This window comes from Somniosus microcephalus, chromosome 7 (assembly GCF_052327205.1).
Source record: "Somniosus microcephalus isolate GS21.2 chromosome 7, FLI_Smic_1.0, whole genome shotgun sequence".
NCBI lineage: Eukaryota > Metazoa > Chordata > Chondrichthyes > Squaliformes > Somniosidae > Somniosus > Somniosus microcephalus.
Genome location: NC_140993.1, coordinates 73278180 through 73299039, shown reverse-complemented (window position 1 = coordinate 73299039; position 20860 = coordinate 73278180).

The following is a 20860-nucleotide window of genomic DNA, read 5'->3' as shown; positions in this document are numbered from 1 at the left end:
GGGGTCGACCTCTCCGACTGCCACAGTGCCCACGATATGGTTCATGATGATCCTGTGCATTCGTTCCTCCAGCTGTGTGAGAGGGTGCAGCTCCGCCTGACCTCCTCCTGTGTGTTGCTGCTCCCTCCTGTTATGTGAAAGCTTGGCCTGCAAGAAAAAGGACAGCGTGTGAGTGAGTGTGCAGCCATGTGTTTGGCAGGTGTGCCTACCATAGTTGAATAGTCGTTAATGTCTGCAAGGTGTGAGATGTGGATGTGACTTTTAGTAGATGGCCACAGTTGTTGGGTGAGTGTTGGGGATTTGGTAGTTTATACCATCTGTGCACAGAGTGAGGTTGAGATGGTGGGAGGTAGAGGTATTTCAAGCATCTACTCACCCTGACCACCCGAGTGGAGTCGTTGAACTTCTTGCGGCACTGGGTGTGAGTCCATTGGACCAGGCTTCTGGATGAGACGTAATGGGCCACCTCCCTCCACATCCTTGTGAACTCCCGGGGCAGTGGCCTCCTGCCAGTGTCTGGGAACAGCACTGCCCATCGGCGTTCCACAGCCACAACCAGAGCCACCAATGCCTGGTCGCTAAACGGGCGAGCTCTCTCCCTGGGCCTCTGAGCAGCCATGATATTGCTGGTTGAAGAATTGAAGAATTGAAGGCCCAGGTCAAACGCAGCAATGAGCAGGGCGAGGCTGTACAGCATGATTGACTCTCCCCTTTAAAAACTGGAAGGCGCCAGTCTCTCTGAATACAAGGTGATTGACATCGCCTGAGCTTGAGTAGCACTCTGAGGTAGCGCCCCGTTCCCCAACGTTAGCGCCCTAAGAGAAGTGTGTAGCGCTTCATTTAGCGCTCCAATCACCTCAAGGGGCGCTGGAGACGAATTTCGTGGTCGCTGGTGCTAATTTGCGCCGGGCGCTAAAGTTTGCAGCCGGTCGATGTTAGCGCCCCAAAATGGTCGATACCGAATTTCTCCCCCTATGACTCATGGGCCGAGAAATTGGGTTGTGTAGCACCCGTTGTGCAGGCACTACATGTACTCCTCAGTCCCCAAAATGGCATGCAGGAAGCATGCGCACATTTCGGACCGGAAGTGCGTCGCCCACCATATTCGGTGATGACAATCAAGAGGTGTATTCTACCCACTCTTGAATCAGGCGTTAGGTCTTTTTCATATGCAAATAAGGCACGGAATGCCTGCTTGAGGTCCCTGCTGCGAGATTGGTTTGCCCTGAGGCAGCCACCACCATCGCTGGCTGCACTCAGGGACGCCTACAGAATGCCTGTAACTAAAAACCTCCCTGCGGGTACAGGACATCCCTCCTCCGCAGGACCTCCTCCACCAGGACCTCCACTGCTGCGTCCGAGAACTTGTGCGCCTTCTCACTTGATCCCTGAACAATCCTGAAAGATGCCGCCATGTGCCAGCCAGCAGACTCCACACCTTCAGTGGATGTGGGTGAGTGGAGCCCACATATACTGCTCCATGGAAATTGCGTCTAATCAGTGCTTGAGTACTAAACCTGCAAGTGTCTCTGCTTTAGCACTTCCAGGCAAGTTGAAATTATGGTAATCAGCAATTTGGAAAAAAATTGCGTGCTAAAACCAGACTTTCAAACAGGCGTGTCTTATTAGAACAGCACCAACATAGCTCCTGTTTTCACCCTTTCACCAAAATAACCCCCTTTTCTGTCTAGAGTGTCTTAGTCAGAGAAGCAGTAGAGCAGTAGGTACTGTCATTAGCTTCCATTTATGTTTCAGCAGTCTGGTGATTGAGGAAGGAAATTGCAAATTACTTTTTTTGATTTTATTGCTCTCATGCATTATCATTAAACAGAGCAGTTCCTTTCCTTGCCCCATAAGATTCATTTCGAAATGCATTTCACAATGGTCTGTTAGTTTGGTTGGCCACTGTGGTGCAGAAATTGCATTTCTCAATCAGGCTAATGGATTTTGACAGCAAAATGGGTGAATACCTTAAAGCATGAAATAATTCCAGACTGCTTAACTGCATTCTGGCAAAAAAGGTATTCTGCTATTATTAGTAGTTCATGCTATTATACTTGTCAAGTACTATTTTGAAAATTAACCATTTATACTATACTCTATATAACCCATTTAATATCGTAGCTGGGGTGATTATGGTATTTGCATTCTTGTATGTATGATTCAGCAGATGTCAGAGCTTAGAATGCAGTTACATTGGACAAATGGCTTAACTTTGCATCCTTCTCTGAAACAATGCAGTGCTGAGAGAGGATTATCTTCCTGCCCAGATAGAAAGGATTTAGCTGTTTGTCAAAGCATACAAGATAAAGAAACATAATCCAGATGGGAATGCAGCAGGAGGCCCGTAAATTAAGCTGGATCTGGATATGCAAGGTCCTGACCTACGCTGAGCATTTCCTCGGGGACCGTTTCGGAGCGGAACTTCCGTTTACCCCAGGCATGGTCTCCTACCTTAGAGGGGGTGTGGCTGGAAAGAGGGAACTCCTGGCCCAGGGCCTGGGATCCACTGGGCTGCTGGTACAGCAGAAAAAAGCAGGCATTAGTCCAGCGGCAGAAGGGTTGATATCCAGAGGACACAAATTTCAGGTGAATTGGCAAAGGAACTAGAGGCGACATAAGGAAGTATTATTTTATATGTTATGTTCTGTAATGCACTGCCTGAAAGGGTGGTGGAAGCAGATTCAATAGTAACTTTCAAAAGGGAATTGGATAAATACTTGAAAAGGAAAAAAACATTCAGGACTATGGGGAAAGAGCAGGGGAATGGGACTATTTGGATAGCTCTTCCATAGAGACGACACAGGCACGATAGGCCAAATGGCCTCTGTCTGTGCTGTATCATTCTATGATTCTATACAGGTAGACTACCCTTTATCCGAACTTCCGAAAACTGAAACCCTCTAAAAACCGAAGGTTTTTTCGTTCAGCGTAAGTCGTGCGCACGACCCCGACTCCCGCCGACCCCCCACCCTTTCGGATAAGGGATAGTGTATCCTTTATCCGCACTTCCGAAAACCGAAATCCTCTGAAAACCGAAAGGTTTCGTTCAGCGTAAGTCGTGCGCACAACCCCGACCCCCGCCGACCCCCACCCCGACCCCCCGCCGACCCCCCGCCGACCCCCCCGCCGACCCCCCCGCCGACCCCGACCCCCGCCGACCCCCGACCCCCCCCGCCGACCCCCACCCCCGACAAATTTCCCAGTCTTATAAAATACCTTCTGAAATCCGAAATTTTCCGAAAACCGAAACACAGCTGGTCCCGAGGTTTTCGGATAAAGGATAGTCTACCTGTATTGGCCTCCTGGCTAGAAGAAGTTAGGGTCACCTTGATTGGGGTCCAGGCTTGGGTCCTGGCCTAGTCTCTGGAAGATAAACGCAGGCAGAATTTAGCAATCAAATCCCTTTACAAAGGGCACTAATAGAAGCCTGCTGGAGCTGCAGCTCCTTCAGCCTAATGACGCAGCAGGACTGCACTACAATACCTGCCCTCTGTGTTCTGGTGGTCACCAAGGTGGGCCCATAGTGGTGCAGGCAACGTTTCCAAACAGAACAATCCTGGCATTTATACTGCACCAAGTATTCAATCTAAAGTGAGTTTTGGCAGTCACAGCCCCTTTTGCTGATGGGCATACAGCTTTGGGTCTATCATTTTATTGTTTAGCAAGTGAGAGAAGATTTACAGGCAATCCAGATTTTAGAAAGAGTTAAATCTAATCACAGAAAGAAAAGAAAGCTAATCATTTGAGGTTGCTGCCACACCATGGGGGGCAGTCTGTTGCAGCAGGCAGCTTCTGCTTTTTAAACCCTAAGCAAGATTGACAGCTTTATTTCATTGTGAAAAATACATATGATGGTTTAAACTAAGAGCGGGAAACAATAACGTACTTTATTAAATTAAAAACTTAACTAGATAAACTAATTAATATAACTATAAATAATAGTTGAATAAAGATTTTAACTTATTAAATAAATAAAATAAGGCTAGACTAAGATATGGCAGGGCAGTTGTGTGTCTGGACTGCAGTATGTGGGAGTTTGTCCCGAGCGAACACGTCTGCAGGAGATGTCTCCGTCTCGAATCTCTCCGGCTCAGAGTCATTGAACTAGAGTGCGAGTTGGAGACACTCCGACACATAAGGGAGGGGGAAGAGTATCTGGACAGTTTGCTCCAGACCTCGGTCACCTCATAGAAAGGTGCAGGATCAGAATGGGGTTAGTGTGACCGATAGTGTGCAGAGTGTAAGATTTGCAAAATTTCTGCATTCCCCCGAAGGTTGTTATTAATAAAAGGGACCATGCGTGGAAATTTTAAATCAAAAAAGGGTACCCAAGATGGCATCCGTGCCTCGTGGCAGAAAGCGTGTGAGATTTTAAAATTTGGACTCTGCAATGCAGGCAGCCTGTGGAGAAATTGAAACCAAAGCTGCAGTTTCTGTGAAGAGAGGCTTCGGGCTAAAAATTCAGTTTGGGGCGCCAAGCTCGCCTGGGCGCCGGAATTACCGCTGCGCGTGGAGCCACTTGCGCCATCGGGATATTCAGTTTCTGCGCCCCAAATGGAAGCCGGCCGCTGAAACTGAATATCGGCGCGCAAAGTGCCGCAGCGCCACCCGCTGCGGCACGGCACGCAGCGGTACTGCAGGCCTTCCTCCCACTGTTAAGGGGGAGGTGGCTGCAACAGCGCGATCCCCGCTCGCGAGTGCCGGCAAATGAGCCCAGCACCAAGGAGAAGTGCCGGCCTCTCGGGAAACAGCCGGCAATGCCGCGGGGGGGGGCGGTGTAGGAGGCCGGGGATGGAGGTGCGGGCAGGCGGCCGCCGAAAACGCGGCCGGCCGCACCTCCACCTTAACTCGCTCCACTACCGCCACAGGTTGGCCCCTGTGTACCGGTCGCTATTTGCGGCCGGCGCGGAAGAGGCGGGCGCGACCTAATATGGCGTTCGGGACGTCATCGGTGGCGGCGCAGTGCTACAGGCTAACACCGCCATTAACGCCCCGCTAAATATCGCGGTGGTTGTGGTCAGTGGCGCTAAAGCCTCTGAGTGGCCTCTTTGGGCGCAAACTGGTGGTGCAAGCAACTGAATTTCTTGGCCTTTGTATTTTGAAACCAGACAGGACTCTGAATTATGTATTAGACCGAATTGGAGATTAATCTAATTTCAGTTTAGGCCTATAGTTAAGGCCATCAAGCAGTCTACATATATAATCGGAAACAGATTAAGAGAGCCATCGAGGCTGGACAGGCCCATCAAGGAACAGTCATGACAATACAAGTCAATTATTGGGCCGGTAGATGCGAGTACCGGCCATCTAAAAACAGTTAGTATGGATTGCTACATTTATTTAAAATAGCCCGCCAAGATTAAGACAAAGAACTAACCTGATTTGGCACGCAGATAAGGGTTTTCGAAAAGAGTATAATTGAAGGCCCCCGGGTAGTAATCGCTCTCTTCTCTTCTCTCTCCACTCTTTGGCCCCTCGCCCTCGTGGTTGTCGCCCTTTCCCCGTCCCGCGCTTACCCCCTGGCCTTTGCCCGTGTCTCTTGCCACTCCATCTGGAAATCGCCCCGGCACCGTATCGGGCGGACACGGACAATTCAGGCCAGGCGAGGCAGGACGCGATGAGGGGAGGAGGGAAGACCACCTGAGGAAGACCAACTGAGGAGACGAACTGAGGAGACGGGCTGAGGGTAGGCTTTGAATTATCGGGCCTTCAGCCTCTGCCGACCTGCGAATATCTGCACACCAACTCAAACTGTCGGCTGACGACGAAGAATCATCCCTGCAAGGTAAAGTTCCCAAACAGAGACTTTAACTTTGGGGTACTCGAACCTGGACAACACCCTTGCAGCGCCCGGAGACCACGTGACAACGGCAGGCTCCAGAGAGCACCAAGAGCGAACCCCAAACCCCGTCGCTGTTTTGAGTCCAACAAACCCTTTTGATTGGTGAGCATGAAGTTCTGACCCCTCATAGCTTAACCTAGTTAGGTATAGGGGGTAGGATAAGGATAAGGAGATTGTTAAGATAGTTGTTTTCCCTCGATGTGCCGTGTGTTCCCTATTCCCTGTATAAGTATAGTTATTCTTTTGTATTTTTTCCTGTAGAAGTGTACACTAGTAATTTTCCATAAGATTGTATCAATTTTTCCTCTTCAATAAAATCTTGGTTTTTGTTTACGTCCAACCACCTGTCTACTCGAGTCTTCTCTGTACTGCTGCCTGGTACCTAAGTCCGGTGTCTAGAACCCAGGGGCATGGAAGCGATTCGAACCGCTCATAAACAGTCAGAGGCATAACTGACTGGGTGCATATGCCACCCCACAGGCCACCCCCCACACAGAGTAAGGGGAACCCAGGTAAGAAAGGGAACGAGGATCCACAGAAACAGAAAAGTACAATGTACTTGCTACCTGTGAGGATAAGGATAAAGACTGTCGGAAGGACAGTCAGAATGCTGGCCATGGCACTTTGGAGCAGGAGGCTGTCCTCAGTGGGGAGGAGGACGAGGAGAGAAAGTATAATGTGGTCATTGTAGGGGATTCTATAATTAGGCGGACAGGTGGGCATCCTTTGTAAGCAGGATTGAGAGTCCCACATGGTATGTTGCCTACTTGGTGGCAGGGTGAGGGACATCTCAAATCGGCTTGAAAGGATATTGGAGAGGGAGGGAGAGGATCCAGTCGTTGCGGTCCATGTTGGGATCAACAACATAGGGAAGAGTAAACAAGAGGTCCTGTTTGGGTAGTACCAGGAACTAGGAGCTAAATTAAAGAACAGGGCCTCAAGGGTTATAATCTCTGGATTATTACCTGAGCCACATGTGAATTGGCATAGGGATAACCTGATTAGGGAAGTGAACACGTGGCTAAAGGAGTAGTGTGGGAAAGAGGGATTCCATTTCATGGGGTACTGACACCAGTATTGGGACAGAAAGGAACTGTACCATTGGGACGGGCTCCACCTGAACCAGTCTGGGACCAGGGTTCTAGCAGAAAGGATAAATAGGGCGGTCACAAGGACTTTAAACTAGCAAATGGGGAGGAGGGCTCAGGTCGAAATTGTAGTACAAATAGTAGTTAAAAAATAAACAAAAGGGAAGAGAGTACAGTAACAGTCAGAAATTGTAGAGGGAAAACTAAAAGATGTAAAGTGATTAAACCAGGAGCGAGAAATAAGAAACAAGTGAGTAAAACATTAGAGCTGAAGGACAGGCTGGAGCGTATGGCCCAAATAAGCGTTCTTTATACCAACGCATGGAGTATAAGCAATAAATTGAATGAACTGCAGGCGCAAATTCAAATTGGAAATTATGACATGGTACCATTACTGTGGCATGGCTGCAAGGTGGTCAGGACTGGGAACTAAATATACCAGGTTATAAGGTCTACAGGAAAGATAGGGAAAATGGTAGAGGGGGAGGAGTAGCCTTCGTGATTAAGGATGAAATCACTTCAATGATAAGAGAGGATATAACAAGAGGTAAGCAGGCAGTGGAGACTTTATGGGTAGAATTAAGGAATAGGAAAGGATTTAAGACTGTAGTGGGAGTTGTGTATAGACCCCTTGGTAGCAGCTGTGAAATGCTAGATTGTATAAATGCAGAGATTAGACAAGCATGTAGTAAAGGCAGTGTGGTTTTAATGGGGGATTTTAACTTTCATATTCATTGGGATAAGCAGACTAGCACTTGTCAGAAAGGTAGTGAATTTCTTGAGTGTGCCGGGGATAGTTTTCTACAACAATATGTCCTAGAGGCAACAAGGAGAATTAGAATTAGTAATGAGTAGTGAGCTGTAGTGTATGTGCCTTTAAGAGCCCCCTGTGTACTGTAATGCCGGTAATGGCCACTCGGGCTATATAAGCCTGTATATTGTGTTGTATCAGTTAGTTCACCTCCAGACTTTGTTCAGTAAACACCTGTGAAACCAACACCTGCCTTCAGTGTCTCCATTAACACACGGACACAACAGTGGCGACGAATTGGAAACGGACTTACCTGCAATTCGGCAGCACCTCAAGGACATCGATTCCTCAGACGTCCAAAGTCGAAGAAAAGCAAGAAAAAAAAGAAAAAAGCTGTGGTTTCACCAGCTAGCCGAGCTGGTGGCAGGTACTGCAATAATCCTTCCTGGGCGGCGGGCTGGGGCTCCATCGGCTGGCTCTGCAGCAAGGCCAAGCAGCGAAGGCGGAGGCAAGCAGAAACAGACGGGGGGGGGAGCACTCAGGAGACGGCCGGCGCTGCAAAGCAGGTCGGCGTTCGGACCTAGCAGAGAGAGTCCGGCGGGAACGAGTCTCCACCTGTAAATAAAAAATAAAAAAATTTTAAACGCGGAAAATAGTGTTGTCAGCAGCAGCAGCAGCGGGAAAGCGCGGGAAGCGCCATTTTTTTCCAGGATGCCTAAGGCTGGCAATATTGATGCTTTTGATAATGATATAGAGGATTGGGCCACATATGTGGAAAGAGTGGAGGTATATTGCACAGCAAATGGAATAGAAAATGATAAAAAGGCGTCAGCACTTCTAAATCTAATGGGCGCAAAGACATACGGGCTGTTACGAAACTTAATCACTCCAGCCAAACCAAAGGACAAGAATTTTAAAGAAATTGTTGATACCCTACAGGAGAACTTAAACCCAACACCGCTGCTGATAGCGGAACAATTCAAATTCTTCAAGAGGAATCAGCACAAGAATGAAAGTAACGCTGATTACCTCACTGAATTAAGAAAGCTATCAAAGCACTGCCAATTCGGGGCAGGACTGGCAGATTCTCTTCGAGACAAATTCGTCTGCGGTCTCCTAAGTGAAGGAACACAGAAAAGGCTGCTTTCTGAGAAAGATTTGACACTGGACAAGGCTTTCAGTATGGCTGTATCATACGAAGCAGCCGCAAGAGGAGCTGCAGAGATACAGCAAAAGACACAGGACTTCGGCACCCATGAAATGACACAGGGTTTCGAGAGATGTTATCGCTGTGGCAGATCCACCCATGACCAGAGGGACTGCTGGTTCAAGGACAAAGCATGCAGGCAATGCGGAAAGATTGGACACATTGCACGGGTATGCCGATCTGGACAAAAAAAATCCACGGACAGGAAAAAAAAATCAATAAAGAAAAGTACAGAAAGGTACAAATGATGACGGACAGTAGCTCCGAAGACCAGAAGAGCGATAGCGACTCCGGAAACAAGAGACTAAGCTGTCTCAAATTACATAATGTAATTGCCAAAGAAGATTACCAGACCATTTGGGTTACCCTCACGATAGCAGGGTCCCCAGTTAAAATGGAGCTAGATACAGGATCAGCTCTGACCGTTATAAATCGACGGGATTACGAGCGGCTATTTCCGCATATACCTTTAAAAGACACATCCATTATCTTGAAGACATATACGGGGCAGAAAGTATACCCCAAAGGAAAAATAAGGCTGCCTGTTGTATACAACGGCAAGGAAATACAGAAGTTGTATTTATACGTTTTACAAGATGGTGGTCCACCGCTGTTGGGATGTGAATGGATCAGGAAGATACGTTTAGACTGGCACTCCATTCAAGCACTGACGGTGACCGGTAAGGAAAAAAATGATGATGACGTCATACCTGAATGATTAAAGACATCTTGGCCAACGCCAAGGAAGTGTTTCAAGAGAAACTAGGAACCTTGAAAGGCATCACCGCCTCAATAAAAGTGGAAGATGCGGCAATTCCAAAGTTTTTTAAGGCAAGGCCGGTGCCATACGCAATTCGTCCAGCAGTCGAGGCAGAGCTGGAGAATTTGGAAAAGGCAGGCGTATTATCCAAAATAGATTGGAGCGAGTGGGCAACACCCATCGTCCCGGTCATGAAGAAACCGTTAAATAATGATAAATCTGAAGAACAGAGAAGAATTCGCATCTGTGGAGACTTCAAGGTGACTGTAAACCCGGTCCTTCACACGGTACAGTATCCTCTTCTGAGGATAGAAGATATTTTTGCCTCACTATCCGGAGGGAAACGTTTCACCAAAATTGACTTGGCACAGGTATATCTACAGATGGAGGTTGAAGAGGCCTCTAAAAAGTATCTCACGATAAATACACACAAAGGCCTGTACCAGTACAATCGACTGGTTTTCGGAGTAGCATCAGCTCCAGCTATCTGGCAAAGAGCTATGGAGCAAGTCCTGCAAGGGATTCCGGGGACTCAATGCTACCTAGACGACATCCTTGTAACAGGAGAAAACGACAACAAGCACCTTGCCAATTTGGAGCAGGTGCTCACTAGGCTGTGAGTACGGGGCCTACGAGCAAATCGCCCCAAGTGCGAATTTTTCCAGAATCAAATATCATATTGTGGCCACATAATTAATAAGGAAGGGTTGCATAAGTCACCTGAAAAAATTGAAGCGGTCATAAAAGCCCCAGCACCTGAAAATGTTTCACAATTAAGGTCGTTCCTGGGATTAATAAATTACTATCATAAATTTTTACCGAACTTATCAACTCTTCTGCACCCTCTTAATGAACTGCTACAAACAGGAGTAATTTGGAAATGGAGCGAAGACTGTAAACGTGCCTTCCATAAATGCAAAGACTTAATCATGTCCAAGGACGTTTTGGCTCATTACAACCCATCACTGCCAATCAGACTGGTGTGCGATGCATCCCCTTACGGCGTAGGAGCGGTATTATCGCATAGATTCCCTGATGGCTCGGAACAGCCGATAGCTTTTGCTTCACGCTCATTGAACTCAGCTGAGCGTAACTATGCCCAAATCGACAGGGAAGCACTCAGCCTGGTATGGGGAGTGAAGAAATTCAACCATTACCTACACGGACAAAAATTTACCTTGTTGACTGACCATCAACCCCTCATGTCCATATTCAACCCTAAAAAGGGTGTTCCCATTATGACAGCGCAAAGGCTACAGAGGTGGTCCCTTTTTCTAGGGCACACCAATATGACATAGAATACAAAGGATCAAAACAGCATGGGAATGCTGACGGTTTATCGTGCCTACCGTTGCCAACGGTAGAAGAGGCACCTACAGTAGGCCCAGTGGAGATGTTCCACTCTACCATAGTCGAATGTCTACCAGTAACAAATTCTGCCATTGAAAGGGAAACGAGAAATGACCCGACTCTCTCACGAGTCTACGATTTAACGGTGAAGGGATGGCCAGCACATGGCGAACCACTGTTGCCAGCATTCTCGCAAAGAAGAGAACAGCTGTCAGTGTGCCGAGGAACCTTGATGTGTGGATCCAGAGTGGTGATTCCACCCAAACTCCAGGATAAAGTTCTAAAGGAGCTTCACGAGGGGCATCTGGGTGGAGTGAAAATGAAGAACCTAGCCAGGGCATTTGTATGGTGGCCAGGTATCGATGGAGACATCGAAGAAATGACCAAGAGCTGCCTAGGATGCCAGAAGGTCCAAAACGCTCCACCACAAGCCCCTCTACATCCATGGGAGTGGCCCTCATCTCCATGGCAAAGGGTACACATCGACTTTGCTGGTCCATTTATGGACTCAATGTTCTTAATCGCGGTTGATGCACACTCCAAGTGGCCGGAGGTAATAAAGATGTCCTCCACCACCACGGAAAAAACCATCACAGTATTAAGGACCATATTTGCCAGGAATGGGCTGCCTGAACAGATCTATTCTGATAATGGACCGCAATTTGTGTCCGAAGAATTGAAGAAGTTCTTAAAAAACAATGGGGTTAAGCACTACACGTCCGCCCCATACCATCCCACCACCAATGGATTGGCTGAAACGTTTGTCCAGACCTTCAAGAAGGCCATAAAGGCCATGGGTAATGAAGACATATAACTTCAGCATAAGGTAGATAACTTCTTGTTTGCATACAGGAATGCAACACATATGGTTACAAACCAAACTCCCGCCATGATGTTCTTCAATAGAAGCCTAAGATGCCGGCTGGATTTGATCAAGCCAAACATCAGAAGGGACGTGGAGAACCGGCAATTTCAAGGCATGAATGAAAGGCCAACTAGAACCTTCCAGATAGGTCAACAAGTTTTGGCCCGGGACTACCGTACCGAGAAATGGCAGCCTGGGACTATTTGCACACGACTAGGACCGCTGATGTATACCGTGGACATTGGAGAAAGCATAATAAGGCGCCATGCTGACCAAATCATAGAGTCATCCGAAAAGGGACAACCTACACCACAACTCTATACGCCTAATGATGAAGTAGAGATACCCATATCTACCTCCGATCCGGTGATACTGGAACCAGATGAACCCGACACTGGCATTCAAGCCGAATCAGCCTTGCCAAAAGAACCTACTACACCACCAGAAACTACTACACCACCGAGGCGTTATCCGAACCGAGTCAGGAAGCCTCCAGAGAGACTGACTTATAATTGATTAACTGCAGCAATGTGTAGATTATTGTTCTTGTAACATGTAATTAATGATTACTTAAAATATTATGTACTGGTTAGCTAAAAGGGGAGGAATTGTAGTGTATGTGCCTTTAAGAGCCCCCTGGGTACTGTAATGCCGGTAATGGCCACTCGGGCTATATAAGCCTGTATATTGTGTTGTATCAGTTAGTTCACCTCCAGACTTTGTTCAGTAAACACCTGTGAAACCAACCAGCCTTCAGTGTCTCTATTAACACACGGACACAACATGAGCCACATTTAGTTAACAGCCTAACTGTGCATGAACATTTATCCAATAGCGATCATAATATGATTGAGTTCAATGTTGTGTTTGAAAGGGAGAAACACGAAACAGCTACTAAGATTCGAGATTTGGGTAAGGCCGACTTCAAAGGGATGAGACAGAGACTGTCAACAGTAAACTGGGCAAATCTGTTAATGGGTAAAATGACAGAAGATCAGCGGGAGATGTTCAAAAAGGAATTTAATGTGATACAGAACCAGTTTATACCCCCGAGGGGCAAGAGCTCTACTTGCCCAAACAAACCGCCATGGATGACCAAAGAGGGAAGGGACAGCATCAAACTAAAAGAAAAAGCATATAAAAATGCAAAAACTAGCACAGATCCTGGAGAATGGGAAAGATATAAAGAACAGCAAAGGGTCACAAAACAGATAGTAAGATTATGAAAAGGGAGTATGAAAAGAAACTTGCAAGGGATATCAAAATCAACATAAAAAGTTTTTACAATTATATTAGGAAAAAGAGGGTGGTCAGGAGCAATGTTGGCCCCTTAAAAACTGAAAACGGTGATATTATCAATGATAATAAGGAAATGGCGGACATGAACAAAATTAGGGCACATGGAATTGGGGGTAATATACAAGCATGGATTGAGAATTGGTTAACAGGCAGAAAACAAAGAGTAGGGATAAACAGGTCTTTTTCAGGATGGCAGGCTGTGACTAGTGGGGTACCGCAAGGATCGGTGCTTGGGCCCCAGCTATTCATAATCTATATCAATGATTTGGATGAGGGGACTAAATGTAATATTTCCAAATTTGCTGATAACACAAAGCTAGGTGGCAGTGGCAGTTGTGAAGAGGATGTGAAGAGGCTTCAAGGGGATCTCGACAGGCTCAGTGAGTGGGCGAGAACATGGCAGATAGATTATAATGTGGATAAATGTGAAGTTATCCACTTTGGTAGAAAAAACAGAAAGGCAAAGTATTTCCTAAATGGTGAAAGATTGGGGAATGCAGATGCTCAAAGGGACCTGGGTGTCCTTGTACATGAGTCACTGAAAGTGAATGTGCAGGTGCAGCAAGCCATTAGGAAGGCAAATGCTATGCTGGCCTTCATTACAAGAGGAATTGGGTACAGGAGTAAAGAAGTCTTACTCCAATTATATAGGGCCTTGGTGAGACCAATCCTGGAGTACTGTGTACAATTTTGGTCTCCTTACCTAAGGAAGGATATACTTGCCATAGAGGGAGTGCAACGAAGGTTCACGAGATTGATTCCTGGGATGGCGGGACTGTCGTATGAAAAGAGATTGAGTAAACTAGGCTTGTATTCTCTTGAATTCAGAAGAATGAGAGGGGATCTCATTCAAGCATACAAAATTATTACAGGGCTTGATAGGGTGGATGCTGGGAGAATGTTTCCCTTGGTTGGGGAGTCTAGAACCAGGGGCCACAGCCTCAGGATAAAGGGTAGGCCATTCAGGACTGAGATGAGAAGAAATTTCTTCACACAGAGGGTGGTGAATCTTTGGTATTCTCTACCCCAGAGGGCTGTGAAGGCTCAGTCATTGGGTATATTCAAAACAGAAGTCGATAGATTCTGACTAGTAAGGGCATCAAGGGATATGGCGATAAGGCTGGTGAATGGAATTGAGGCAGAAGATCAGCCATGATCTCATTGAATGGCAGAGCAGGCTCAAAGGGCCAAATGGCCTACTCCTGCTCCTATTTCTTATGTTCTTATGTTTTTATTATGTTGAATAATTACTTTGCGTCAGTATTTACAGCAGAGGAAGAGGATAGCATGCCAGAAATCCCAAGAAAACTAATAATGAATCAGGGACAGGGACTCAATAAAAGTAATGTAAGTAAAATAACAATAATGAAGAAAATAATGGCACTGAAGAGTGACAAATCCCCAGGACCAGATGGTTTCCATCCCAGGGTTTTAAAGGAAGTAGTTGAGCACATTGCAGATGCCCTAACTATAATCTTCCAAAGTTCTCTCGATTCAGGAACCGTTCCTTTAGATTGGAAAATTGCGCATGCATGCTATTTAAAAATGGCGAGAGAGGGAAACCAGGGAATTATAGACCAGTTAGCCTAATGTCTGTTGTTGGGAAATTGCCTGAGTGTATAATTAAGATAGGGTGATGGAACGCCTCAAAAATTTTCAGTTGGTCAGAGAGAGCCAGCATGGATTTGTGAAATGTAGGTCATGCCTGACAAACCTGATTGAATTATTTGAAGAGGTGACTAAAGTAGTGGACAGGGGAATGTCTATGGATGTTATTTATATGGACTTCCAGAAGACATTTGATAAAAGTCCCACAGAAGAGACTGTTAACTAAGGTAGAAGCCCATGAAATTGAGGGCAAATTATTGATCTGGTTGGGAAATTGGCTGAGCGGCAGGAGACAGACAGTAGGGATAATGGGTAGGTACTCAAATTGGCAGTATGTGACTAGTGGTGCCCTGCAGGGATCTGTGTTGGGGCATTAACTATTCACAGTATTTATTAATGACTTAGATGATGGCATAGAAAGTCATATATCCAAATTTGCAGATGACACAAAGATAGGTGGCATTGTAGGCAGTGTAGATGGAAGCATAAAATTACAAAGGGATAGCAACAGATTAAGTGAATGGGCAAAACTGTGGCAAATGGATTTCAAAGTAGGAAAATGTGAGGTCATCCATTTTGGATCTAAAAAGGATAGAACAGGGAACTTTCTAAATGGTGAAAAGCTTAAATCAATGGAGGTCCAAAGAGACTTGGGGGGCCAGGTAAATAGATCATTAAAATGTCATGAACAAGTACAGAAAATAATCAAAAAGGCTAATGGGATGCTGGCCTTTATATCTAGAGGACTAGAATACAAGGGGGTAGAAGTTATGCTGCAGCTATACAAAGCCCTGGTTCGACCACACCTGGAGTACTGTGAGCAGTTCTGGGCACCATACCTTAGGAAGGATATATTGGCCTTGGAAGGAGTGCAGCATAGGTTTATCAGAATGATACATGGACTTCATAGAGTTTTTGGGCTAGATTTTCAGTATAGACAGTTTTGGGGCGCTAACCTTAGTGCCCGCCTGAAGTTAGCGCCCGCCCCAAAGTAGCGCCCCGTTGCCAGAAATTCAGTGGCTTCGCCCTAAGAGGTTGGTGGAGCGCTAAAAGAGGCGTTCCACTACTATCTTTAGGCGCTAAGCCGGCGGTGCAGAGCGCAACGCCCGAGCTCGGGCGCAGCGCACGGCAGACACTCTGGTGCCAGTGAGCTCTTAAAGGGGAAGGGTGCATGTGTTCTTTTCAAAAGCAGAGTCTGGGGGGGAAAGGAGGAGGAGGAGGAGGAGGAGGAGGAGGAGGAGGAGGAGGGTGGTGGCCGGAAACATAAATACACCGTTCACAACATCACACTGGATCCTTCCACACAACACATGCAGACTGCCGTTTATAGTGCATGAGGAGTGCCCTTTAATTTGCGCTCCCCAGGGTCTGTTGCGTTCCATTTTACAAACGCTCTGGACGCCAGCCGCACAATGGGGCGGTCCGACTGAAGTTTGGATTCGGGGCGGCCAAAGGGCGTTGCACGAGGATGTGACGTCATTTTCTGCGCGCGCATCCAGGCGGCCGCTAAACTTTGCGCCGGCGCTAACGGGCAACTTAATTTGGGGCGGGGCGCAAACTGCGCTGCGCCCGGGCGCTACACACATAGCGCCCGAAAATCACTTCTCTTAAGGCGCTAACTGCTGGCGCAAGCAACTGAAAATCTAGCCCATAGAGAGTTATGACTCTATGGAGTAAAAATTGGGTAGCTAAAATTAGCGCCCCAAAAAGATTAGAGCCCACACAGCCGATTTTCCCAGGTAGCACCCCAAGAGGGAGGAGGGGCGCTACTGGAAGTGCCCCACGTCCCTCTTGAGGCACTGCGAGTCAACCAAAATGGCCGCCTGCCACCTCCCCTATAACTAGCGCTGCCCCAGCCGCAGGTAGGCCCCCCTGACCCTGGTGGACATAGCGACCGGCGGTAAGTTGGGGGGCGCCACCCAATATTACAGCCGGGGTGCGAGCGAGGTGCTGCGCATGGCGATGACATCATCGCCGGCGGCGCAGCACTGCGCAGCGCCACTGCTAACCTCCCACTTAATTTAGCGGGAGGCGTTAGCGGCGCCGCGCCCAGGCGCTGGTTGATTTGCACCCCATTAGCGCCCTCTTAGGACGCTAACGGGAGGCACAAATCAACCGAATTTAGCCCCCTATGACTCTATGGCCTAGAAATTCAGTATAGCCACTTTTGGGGCGGTAAAGTCGGGCGGCCGCTAAAGTTTGCGCCCGGCGCAAAGTCGCGCCCCCTTCGCCGACATTCAGTCGCATCGCCCCAAGAGGTTGCTGCTGCGCTAAAACAGGCGATGCACGACTATCTTTAGGCGCTAAGCCGGCGGTGCTGAGCGATACCCCCGAGGCCGGGCGCAGCGCAGGTGCGGCAAGTTGTTGATTGACGGCAGACACTCTGGCGCCGGTCAGCTCTTAAAGGGGGAGGGTGGATTTGTTTGCCTGCCACGCCCTGCACACTGCAGCCCTCAACCTAGGCCTGACCACTTCAGCTTCACCTGTACAATGCCCAGGACTATGGAGAAGGCCAGGGAGAGAGCGCAACGCTTCAGCGACGGTGACCTGAGGCTGCTGGTTGGCGGAGTGGAGCGCAGGTGCCATGTTTTGTTCCCAGAAGGTGGCAAGAGGCCGCTGCCCAGCGCCTACCGGAAAGCCTGGAGGGAGGTGTCCAACAGGGTGTCTTCCAACAGCGTGGTTGCCAGGACTCCTGTGCAATGCCGGAAGAAGTTCAACGACCTCACTCGGGTTGTCAGGGTGAGTACCCTTTCCAGTGTCCTCCTCATCCTTGCATGTGCACCTCACATTATGGGCAAAGGGACCTGAAAGCCCTAATGGCCAGCCCTCATCCAGCAGCTATGGGACTGGCATGAAAATCTATTGCACATTCAGCACTTTACACACTGTTCAAGCTATTCGACCATGGGAGGCATTGCAGACAAGATCAGGGCTACACACTGTCCAAGCTATTCGACCATGGGAGGCAGTGCAGACAAGATCAGGGCTACACACTGTCCAAGCTATTCGACCATGGGAGGCAGTGCAGACAAGATCAGGGCTACACACTGTCCAAGCTATTGGACCATGGGAGGCAGTGCAGACAAGATCAGGGCTACACACTGTACTTAGAGGCCGTCCTTTCTCTTGCAGGCCAAGGTTGCGCACAACCGGCGCAACCGAACTGAGACCGGGGGAGGCCGTCCTGACCTCAAAGAGCTCTCCGACCTCGACCAGCATGTGGAGCGCATTATGGTAGGCCGGCTGATTGGCCCCGTCGCCAGTGGAGATGCCGACCCTGTTCTGGGCACCAATGGTAAGGGCATCACCTTTTGGACATCTCTCGTTCCACTTGCGCATCAGATCAGCATCCTTTGCCACTGTCCGACCAATGCAGTGAATGGCACCACTCATGCCTCCCTCGCTGCTGCCCTGTCCTCACTCTAAAGCTACTCTTGTGCCTTCCTGCTTTCAGATGGTGAATCGCCAGGTGAGGAGGCGGGCCCTCAAGCTGCCACTGTCAGCCCTTCGGAAGACGAGGAGGAGGAAGAGGAAGCCGGCCCATCAGTGCCACCCTCAGCCGCGCCAGCCCATGGCGATGTAGGGGACACGTCTTCCCTGGAGGGGAGCCGGGGGGAAGGGTCGGAGGAGAGTGAAGCTCCGGGGCCCAGCGGCCTGCAGCAATGCAGGATGGGTGGGGAAGCTCGGCGGACTTCTCCCCAGAGGGTGAGTGCGGCCTCCAGTCCTGCGACGGTCAGTGCAGAGGAGGTGCGCCTCCTAGAGGAAATGGCCATCCAGGCTGAGCGCAGGCACACTGAGCTCATGGCTGCAGTGGCAAGGATGCCTGACTCCATAGAGTGTCTATCAAGGAGTGAGCAGCAATTCGGAGCAGCACAGGCCAGGAGTCTGCAACAATTTAGTGCAGCACAGGCCAGGAGTCTGGAACTATTCAGTGCAGCACAGGCCAGGAGTCTGCAGGACTTCGCGGCAGCACAGTCGGCTTCTAGCCAAGTGCTCAGTCATGCCGTCCATTCACTGGCTGGTGTCATGCGGACACAGGCCAGGGCCACACGGGCACTAACTGCTGCCACCCTCGCTGGATCAGCCAGGCATCGCCAGGGCACTCGCCGCGCAGCAGCAGCCCAGCAGTCTGTTCTTCAGCTGTTTGCTGCGCATGCTGCAGTGTTGGCCTGTGCGAGTGCCAGTGTCTCACGCGACCAGCGAGCACCTTCGATCTGCTAGGTTGCCACCATTCCTGCAGCCGACACTGTCACTCCACCATTGCAGCTGCCACGAGCTGCTGGACAGGCTGCTGCCGCCCAGCCAGAGTTGGAGCAGTCAGCAGCCGGACACTCCAAGGCCAGGGCTGGTGCAGGCCGACCCCCAAGGGCACCTGCCGTCTCGCCATCTGCCCCTCAGCAGCCTTCCCCCAGCCTTGCTGCAGCCACTGGGCTCCCATTGAGGAGGAGCAGCAGGGCGGGCAGGGGCCAGGCAAGGATGCGCAAGGCATCGCCCTCGCAGGGCAAAAAGTAGAGGTATGCACAAATGCCTGGTGCTTGTTGTAAGGCCGACACTGGTGCAGTTGTTTTTGTGTAAGGCCGAGACTGGTGTCTTTCTTTCTTTTTGTAAGGCCGAGACTGGTGTCTTTCTTTCTTTTTGTAAGGCCGAGACTGGTAGTTTTGTGTTTTTGGAGGGGGCTTCTCCACATGAGCATGTAATGTGGGAAGGGCAGAGGTTCGCAATAAATTATTGTTGTTAAATTGCAGTGTGCATGGTTTTTTGGTTAAGTCCTGGTTGCCCTGCTCGGCTGAGGGCTTGTGGAGCGGCTACATTCATCTGCTGACATTGGCACAAGCCAGTCCCTGAGAGGGGGCCTAGAACCGACGTTCAATAAGCCGGCGACGGGCGGCCCTTGCGCTTTCGGCCTCCCTCCTGTGCTGGTCCTCCTCCTCCTCCTCCTCCTCCTCAGGTGGTCCTCCAATCTGTGGTGGCAGTGGCTGAGTCCTGCAGATAGCCAGGTTGTGCAGCATGCAGCAAACAACCACGAAATGGGAGACTCGCTCCGGCGAATACTGTAGGGCTCCACCGGAACAATCCAGACAGCGGAACCGTTGCTTCAGGACGCCGATTGCTGTTCGATGATGTTCCTGGTTGCTTGATGGCTCTCGTTGTATCCCTCTTCAGCAGGGGTGCTGGGCGCACGGAGCGGGGTCATCAGCCAGGTACACAAAGGATAGCCTTTGTCCCCGATAAGCCATCCTCGTGGGTGAGGCTGTGCCTGGAACATGTCTGCCACAGAAGTCTGTCGCAGGATGAAGGCATCGTGGCTGCTGCCTGGAAAGCGGGCATTGACAGCTAGGATGAGCTGCCTGTGGTCACACACCAGCTGAACATTGAGGGAATGGTAGCCCTTCCGGTTGCGGTAATCCTCGGCATTCTCCAGAGGTGCCCGCAAAGCCACATGCGTGCAGTCAATGGTGCCCTGCACCATGGGGAAGCCCGCGAATGCTGCAAAGCCCATTGCACGCTGTTGCTGCTTGGCAAGGGCCATGGAGAAGGAGATGAACTGACGTCTCCTTTTGAAAAGGGCATTGGTCACCTGGCGGATGCAGCAATGCACGGCGAACTGGGAGATGTTGGCAATGTCCCCAGTAGCGGATTGGAAGGAGCCGGTGGCATAGAAGTTGAGAGCCACCGTCACCTTCACTGCCACTGACAGAGACGTCCTGCTCCTCAGCTGTGGCTGCAGATCACCGCCAAGCAGCTGGCAGATCTCTGTGACCACGTCCCTTCTGAATCGCAGCCTCCGAACACACTGCTCGTCAGACATGTTGAGATAGGAGAACTGCTGGCGGTATACCCTGGGTGGGTAAGGCCTCCTTTGCCGACGCCTGTTGCCCCCTCTCTGTCTAGCCAGGGCTGCCACTCTCTCACGGCGTCTGTGAGCCCTTTGGATGTAATTGAGAAAGCCAGCGTTGACACCCATTGCAGCCCCCATAATATGCTGGCAAACAATGAGATGTCAATGAAGGCAAAGACTAGTGGAAAGCTGTGGCCTGAAGCCAGAAGTACCTGTCCGAGTGTTGGGCCAAAGCAGAAAGCTATCTA